This window comes from Papaver somniferum, chromosome 7 (genome assembly GCF_003573695.1).
Source record: "Papaver somniferum cultivar HN1 chromosome 7, ASM357369v1, whole genome shotgun sequence".
Taxonomy (NCBI): Eukaryota; Viridiplantae; Streptophyta; class Magnoliopsida; order Ranunculales; family Papaveraceae; genus Papaver; species Papaver somniferum.
The window spans coordinates 60,049,206-60,057,943 of record NC_039364.1 but is presented as its reverse complement, the minus strand read 5'-3'; the positions used below and the strand labels follow the sequence as shown (position 1 = coordinate 60,057,943).

At 34.8% G+C, this 8,738-nt stretch overlaps 1 long non-coding RNA gene across 2 annotated transcripts; it reads left to right on the top strand.

The window, feature by feature from the left end:
* Positions 1-2,138: 2,138 nt before the first annotated feature.
* LOC113297430 lies at positions 2,139-4,744 on the top strand. 2 transcript variants are annotated; one of them, XR_003333476.1, is made up of 3 exons: positions 2,139-2,732; positions 2,835-3,270; positions 3,814-4,744. It is a non-coding gene; the product is annotated as an uncharacterized LOC113297430 (long non-coding RNA). The 2 variants fall into 2 exon arrangements; XR_003333475.1 differs by lacking the exon at positions 3,814-4,744 and having other exon boundaries at positions 2,141-2,732; positions 2,835-3,290.
* The last annotated feature ends 3,994 nt before the right edge of the window (positions 4,745-8,738 follow it).

Here is an 8,738-nt window from a genome sequence, read left to right as displayed (position 1 = left end):
TTCTTGTAAAAGTAAGATCGCTCATGTTGTTCTCTTGGGAATGACATATTATGGGGGATAGTTCTTAATTGAACTTGTGCTTAATTGCCAAATCTTTGTGGGGAGTGCGGCTGTGGAATATTGTAAGAATTATCTTGTATCTTTATAAACTCCTTGATGTATACACTAAGTTTCGACTATGTGAAATCATCGAACCAAAGTTGATATGTTCTCTTTTAGTCATGAATTGTCTCTTTGAGGGTTTCATTCTGATCCCGTAGTTTTCGTACCTTTGCCAATTTATATTGACCAAAGGGGGGAGAATTATTTGGCAGTTTACACTACAAACATATGGTTTACAGATCATTATGTAAGGGGGGGTGGTTTTTCATTGTGAGATGAGGTATTGACTAAGGGAGAGTGATACATATCACCGTAGTATTATTGTCGAAGTTGTGATGCAATTGGACTTTGATGTTGTGTGATAATACTATGACATTGTATAACAATGATTGAGAACAACTGTTTTCTTATTGTTATGGCTACGGATCTTCAACAACAATGATACTGAGTTGAACACGTTCAGAATCGCTGGAGTACTTAGAGTAACGAAGAATTCAAGGAATGTTGAAGAGCCAAGGAAATCAAGCATGATGGATGAGAAGCTACAAAGTTTATTTATTTTGTAATCCATATGTATTGATAGTTTTGTCACTAAAACTGACAAAGGGGGAGATTGTTAGAGCATTGCTCAGTCAAACTCGCAAGCGTTGCTATCTCAAGCTTGTTTGTCAAGTTTAGTTGATCAAAACTATAGTCTTGATTTCTAGTCTACTTATAGCTATGTCTCGGATTAAGATAGAATGTGTAGTTGAGCTTTAGACTTCACGGCATTCATCGATTGAAGACGAAGATCTACTGTGAAAAGCTTGGAGGAACTTCATCAACAAAAGGTATGTGGAGATTAAAACTTATCTATCACTCATAAGTCTATTATATTTTATATCCTAATGAGACTAAGTCGTATAGCTATATAGACTTTTATATTATACACATTTGATATTTTGAGCTGAGTTTAACTCATTTATCTGTTTCTCGAAATATGTGTTGGAAGCTTTTTGCTTTAGCTACGTTCATCATATTTTTGACCAGTTTAGTTGGAAACAATTTATTTGTTGGAAACTAAATAATAATTCAAAAGATGATCATGTGGAAATTGCCTTGAAACATCTTACATGATTTGTGTGAAACAATCATTTGATGTCGACTTGGAATGTTTCGTATTGATCATTCGATCACTTGAAAATTACTTGAAGCTAATAGTTTGTGTGAGACAACTATTGCCGTGTTTTAAGGATGTTTCAATGATTGAAATGAGAGTTTACAACAAATACATTTTTCTGGATACAAAACAGTATCGTACCTAGTATGCAAACTGTTTTGGTATGATTCAGGTCTGGGAACCTTGTTTGCATACCTAGTACGCGAACGGTTTTAACTGTAAAGTCCGGGAACCTTGTTTGCATACCTAGTATGCGAACAGTTCTACCTGAGTTAGGTCCGGGACGGCTGTTTGCGTACCCGTCTGCAAACAACTGGACAATACCAAAGTCCGGAAGCTATAGTTTGCGTAACTGCAAACGTAGTGGTTAAAGTTCTAAAATCGGTTAAGTATGTTTTTCATACTCATGAACAAATACATTTATGAATTAAGGAATGCAATCTTTGCAAACCGTGGCTTAATGTTCATGAATTGATTCTTATATAAGTACTTTGTACGATTACAAATCAATTCGATTTTGGTTCAATTGGTTCATATATATTTATATGAGATAGTGAACAATTGAACAAGAAACACAATTAGATTCATTTGATTATATTTCATGATTGATTGATCATCATAGTTGATTTAAATGTGTTAGATGAATGTGGTTAAGACAAAAGTGTTCATATGGCTAACTTCGGTTAACTATTATTGAGCCAACTCAATATACACGTTTAGGTACGGTTACCCATATCTAAATGAAGGTATATTTCTTTGTGGGAATTGAATAAATAACCATTCTTTTCATGGACTTCACAAATATCCTTATCCATCAATAATTATACCCTTCACCGTGAAGGAGAAATTCTTTATTTTTCACAATTCCTTAATTAACCTTCTGTATCTCGATACTCTACTTTTATTTCTTCCCGTAAAAGCAAAACCCTAATCAAACCCATCACCGCCATCTTCATCGTCCTCACCTCCACTCCAGCACCACCTCCACCAAATCTACCACCAGCAACAGCAACACCACCTCCTAAACAATCAATTTAGATGGATTTTCAACTTCAAAACTTCAATCCAGTGATCAATCAATGAGATACTGAATTCTAAAGCCTAATCTCGAGCATCAAAATTATTAGATTCATTTCGATTTCAACTGGATTTGGCTTGAAGAACCTAAAATCGATGATAACTATGTTAGTTCTTACTTGTCTGCATCGATTAGGAAGAGACGATGACAATCGTCATCAATAATTGAGTCTGAAAATCCAATCGTTAAAAACGAATCAAAATTGATTATCTTCTTTCTCTTATTTAAGTTTCTGGTGGTGGTGTTGGTATTGTAACTAGTGGTGATGGAGAAGTCAAAACGACGCAATTGATGACTGACATAGTGGTGTTCTTATTTTGATGGGCAGTTGAATGATTTGTTGAGCTTGGGGTAACACTGTGTATTTAAACGAACGGCTCTTTCATGGAGTGGGTGAGTACAATTTGTAATTTCTTGATTAAAGTTTAAGCTTTCATTTTTATTTTTTGTCTGAATATTGAGAATGAGGAAATGGTTATGGTTTTGATTTGGCAGAGCAAGAAAGAGGATTGTGTATTGGATATTTGTTGTGGAAGTGGAGATTTAACATTTTTTTTCTCTGATAAGATTGGTTCTCAAGGGAATGTTTGGAGAATCATACTGTACTCCTTTAGTGTCTCTAATTTTTTTATATTTTCATCTTTTCCAAATGTTGATGCTTGCGTAATAATAGATTATATTTGATTGTTGTTTTGTTTTTCAATTTGTAGGTTACTGGTCTTAATGTCTCGCAATTGTATGTAGTTGCATATAGACATGGATCATTACTTGGAAAACCCTGCTACCAGAACATTGTGTGAGCATTGGTAACAGTTTATAGGAAGCTAAAATGACACTGGTGGTGGGTGATTAGATAGTGAGTGTCGATGCCAGAAATGTGCTAGGTGGTTTTCTTTTTTTCCAAAAGTTACATTGGTTGCAATTTATAAAGGTTGGGGTTATTTTGCTGGATGTTTGTTCTCATTCCTTGAATGCATATTATACATCAAATTCTGACTTTTCAGTTTCTTAGCTAATGACACTAGAACTAGGGTCCAACTTAATTGAAGTACTATTTTGTGATAATTAGGTCGTATTGGTTCGATTATAGTGTTTTAGCTAACTAATTCACTGGTATATATACCACATGTCTTATTCGCTTTGGGGACCTCCAGTAAACTTAGAAATGATACATTACCATGCGTAGTTCAGTTTATTTCATGTTGACACCAAAACAAGCCAATGACTTAGAGCATTTTGATGCCTGCTGCAATGATTCTCATTGAATTTATAATCATTTCTCCCTTATATGATTGTGCACCCGTCACTCTTTGTCAAATTCATATTCACTGTTTATAGTGTACAGTGGCACTAAACTGGAATGAGAATCTTTTTCCATGTTTATTTGTTAAACCTCGAAAATGAGTCCTTATTTTAGCTTTTCTTGACCTGGTAACTGAATCCAATTTATTTCTCTATCATCTCTTAACTCTAGATGGGTGGAAGTCTATAATGCCTCAATGCAGGATGCTATCTCTTGAAGATGCTATTATCAGTTTGTTCTTCGAAATATTGCAGCACTTGTTACATTATGCCTTTATTTTTACATGAAAATATTGTTTTTCAGTGCTGATGCCACTTTTGTCTCTTTTCAACCTTTTGTTTGCAACTATTAGTATACAGTATAGAAATATTAATGTAGTTATTTTTTGGTCAGTCATTGTGTTTGTTACCATTGGTAACCCTATTAAGATCTCTGGTTTCTTATATATGTGGCTTTTGGGATCCATGAGAGCTGTCTAGTTCTCGGTGTTCTGAGCACCTCTTTTTTTCTTGTGCGAATGTATAACTTAAAGGTCGACATGCTATTTACATTTATATAGTGTTACCTACGTGTTTAAGTGAATTAGTTCTCCGTGGGTCTCTATACACTGTCAACTTTTCTGAAAATTTTTGTATGCTCTTTCTTGCGCTATTCTATGTACTGGTTGCTTAATGATATAAAATTGGTAATTATTAGACGAACTTGTGGTTTAATGGTAGCACAACTGACTTCACGTCAGAAGATACGTGTTCGATTCACGTTGGGTTCACTAATTTTAATACATAAATTTTTGGGATCAACTTTGGTTGTTGACATTAGATTTTGGGGTCAACTTTGGTTGTTGTCATCACATTTTGGGATCAACTTTGGTTGTTGACATCATACATAATCTGAACATTTTTTGAATTTGTAATTTTGGTATCAACTTTGGTTGTTGACAACAGATTATGGGATCAACTTTGGTTGTTGACACCAGACAAAATCCAAACATTTTCTGAATTTTTAAATTTGGTTCAACTTCGGTTGTTGACACCTTATATTTTTTATTTTTATGATTTTTGGTTTGGGGATCAACTTCGTTCGTTGACACCATATTTTTTTTCTTCTTATTTTCCGATTTTTTTTTTTTTTGCATCAACTTCGGCTGTTGACACCATATTTTTTTTATACATTTTTTTTCTGGGATCAACTTAGGTTGTTGACACCTCCGCCAACGGCGGTGGGCTGGTGGCGGACTGGTGGTGTTCCGGTCTTGGTGGTGGTGTTCCGGTCATGGTGGTGGAGGGGTGGTGGATATTAGTCTCAATGGTGGTGGTGGAATATTAGTGGTGGTGGCGTTTGGTAGGTGGTGGTCGGTGATTGGTGGTCGTGGTAGATATGTGGTGGTGGAGGTGACGGTGAAGTGTGAAAGAAATTTGTTGTATTTTAAAATAAAATAAAATATTATATGAGCAAGGACATTAGAGTAATCTATTTTTAAATGGATAAGGTTTTAAAATGATAGGGGTATATTTATTATGGTGTAAGGATATATTTATTGGGTGTCAAAACTAGGGGTATATAATTAATGTACCTTATTTCATTTGTGTGTAATAGGACCATATAACAGTAGAGAGATATTGCTTTGGTTTTAAGCAGACTTAGCTTGAATATTAAATCAGGATTTCATCTAACGGTGAATATTTTGAATGCTTTGTTACTAAGCTATCTTAGTTTTGATTGAAAGCAAACCCTGAGTTGAAAGACTATATAAGGGAGAACTCTAGCAACTGGAAAATCTAATCCCGACACTTTCTTGTGTCCTAGTTGCGACCAGAGTCGATTCTTCTTTAACCTAGGTTTTTCCAAAACCATATTAGGTTAACGACTTGAAGACTTCATTTGGGATTCGTGAAGCCAAATCCAAATATTTTCTCTGTAGTTGCATATTCTGATCTTACTTATTCTATCGTATTGAGTACTATCTTCTCTAAGATTTGCTCGAGATTTATATCCGATAGGTAAGATATAAAAAGTAATCACAAAGTTCTTCGTCTCGGACTTTGTGGTTCCACAGTAACTTGTTCTACTACCATATAGTTAAGTTATTGTGAGGTGATTTATATTTCTAGGTTGCTCTTCGGGAGTATAAGACCGGATTATCTATTGGTTCCTGTTCACCTTGATTTATCAAAAGACGGAACAAAAAACTTCGTAGGTACTTCTGTGGGAGACAGATTTATCTATCAGAATAGACTTATATGTGGGAGACAAATTTGTTTATAAGTCTTCGACTTTGGGTCGTAGCAACTCTTAGTTGTGGGTGAGATCAGCTAAGGGAATCAACTGCGCAGAATTCGGCGTGTTTCTAGAGGTGTAAGGTACGCGACTGTACCTTAATCGGTGTGAGACTTGGTCACGGCTCAACTACATTCCAGTCCGAAGTTAACTTGTAGCGGCTAGTGTCTGTAGCGACTGTATAAAGTGTGGTGTTCAAATCTGGACTAGGTCCCGAGTTTTTCTGCATTTGCAGTTTCCTCATTAACAAAATTTCTGGTGTCTGTGTTATTTTTTTTCCGCATTATATTTGTCTATATAATTGAAATATCACAGGTTGTGTGTAGTTCAATCAATTGGTAAATCCGACCTTTGTTTGTTGGATATAAATTGATTGACACTTGGGCATTTGTCTTTGGTACCATCCAAGTATTTCTCACATCAATCAGGCTCATAAATTTCTATTTGTTTGATTTGCTGATTGATTTGAGAGAAAAAAAAAATAACTCTTTGATATCTTTCTTGGTTGAGCTCGCTTTATAAGCTGGTGCTCTCGGAGTAATATTGGAGTTAGTCCATATAGATTGTCGAACGAATTATTAGGTGTTGTTGTTATGCCCCCGCTTTTCAATATTATACTCCAATTTAAACTTGTCGATTCCAGTACTACGTAACCACTGTTCTCTGGCAGATCATGAAAAAGGGAGGTACCAAGCACACCACCAATTGTTTACATTTGATAGGAGTATGAAATTCTGTAGTACTTTTAAAGATAAAAAAATATGGAAGAGTGTTAAGTAAAAAGCAACAAAACATACGTGACACGAGTTAAATCCTAATTGCACAACAAAATACAACACAAAATCACTTTTCTAAAGTAGGAAATACCAATAGGTCTTAGAAATAATATATTAGGATGAGTTTGGTCCAGTTGACTCAGTCAACTATCTGTTTGATCCTTTTTGAAAATATAAATTATAGTTTGGTCATAGAAACAATGGTTTGGTCCTAGGATGACGTCATGGATGATGTAATTGTCATATTGTAGTGGCAGAAATACCCTTATATTATTGTTTGGTCCTAAAAAATAATGGTTTGGTCCTAGGGTGACCACATATATACAAAAATTTACTAGAAAATATTTCATTCTCAGATTTATTATCTCTCTCCTCTCTATTTAAGATCTAGTTTCTCTTATCTCCATTTTCTTTTTTTCTTTTTCTTTTCTGCTGCTGTTTTTTGTTGTTGCAGACAATGAATCTTGATTGATAGATTTGATCTGCTACTGTGTGAAGATGATGAAGACTTCGAGATCTGCTGTTGTTGAAGACAGTGATTGATTTACACACTTTTTATAAAGATTTGTTGCTGAAGAAGATGATGAACGATGGAGTTTTTTAGGGTTTTTCTTTTCTACTGGTACTGATGTTGCGATGATGATGTTGAAGTCGATGAACATGATGAAGGGGATGAAGTTTTTTGCGTTTCTTTTGTGTGTTTTTTTGTTTTGCTGCTGCTGTTAAAGATGATGAAAACGATAAATATGATGAAGACGATGAATACGACCCTGCTGCTGTTGAAGATGATGATGTTTGCTGCTGCTGTTCAAGACGACGAAGAAGATGAAGATGATGTTGTTCATTTTTACGAATGAACTTTGTTTTTTTAGGTTTTTATCAGGAGATCATTTCTGGAATGAACTCTGGTTTATATAGGTTTTTATCAGGAGTTCATTTGACGAATGAACTCTGGTTTATATGTTTTTATCAGGAGTTCATTTCTGTAATGAACTCTGGTTTATATAGGTTTTTATCAGGAGTTCATTTGACGAATGAACTCTGGTTTATATGTTTTTATCAGGACTCCTGATAAAAGGTGACTTCTGAAAAAATAAGTAGAAATTAACAGGAGTTCATTTTGACGAATGAACTGCTACAAAAAATAAGTATAAATTAACACGGAAGGGTACTTTGGTTCATTTAATATTTTTAAATAATTATGGACCAAATGAATAAGGTGATTTCTGAAAGGACTAAACAGACGTTGGACCACCTAAAAAATGACCAAACGATATTTTTCCCTTTTCTAAAACTCACATCAGTATCAAATAAGGTGGAGCTCAAACACGGTTTGATGGGCGGGTGGGTATATAAGGTGTTAATAAGGTGTAAGAATATCCGATCTGGGTGGAAGTGAATTTCGTCTTTCGAATCTCTCTACTCTCTTTTGTGCAAACCCTGTGATGAGAATCCCCGGGTGCCACTTGATTTACTTGACCAAACTAAACGTCACCGAAACCTTTCCACCTCGGAAACAATAATCAAAAACAGTTACTCTCTCCGTTCCATTTTACTTGATGTTTTAGAGTTTCTTTTGTGTTCCAAATTAGATGATAGTTTTAGTTTTTCCCCCAATTTTCACTAATTTATCCCTGCTTTGGAATCACACCAGAGAATTAATTCTCATAGTAATCAACACAAAAACAATTACTCTAATTTTTAAATATACCCCATATGAAAGATATATACTCAATATTGTACATCCCAAGTACATTACCATGGGATTGATAACTTTCCGTATATTCTAGAAACACAAAACTAGGTTATTTAACTCTTTAAATAAGAATTAATATGGGTATTATTGGGAAGATTTTACTCTCTCTCTGATATTTCTTAATATCCGTGAAACACTATATAATATCAAGTAAATCGGAACGGAGGGAGTGTGTGATACACTTCCCACACTTAAAACTATATACACCATTGACTACGTGAATCCCACGTAATTGTATCACCTACGTGGCCGATGACCTATACATGGATATCAAGATTATGATTTCT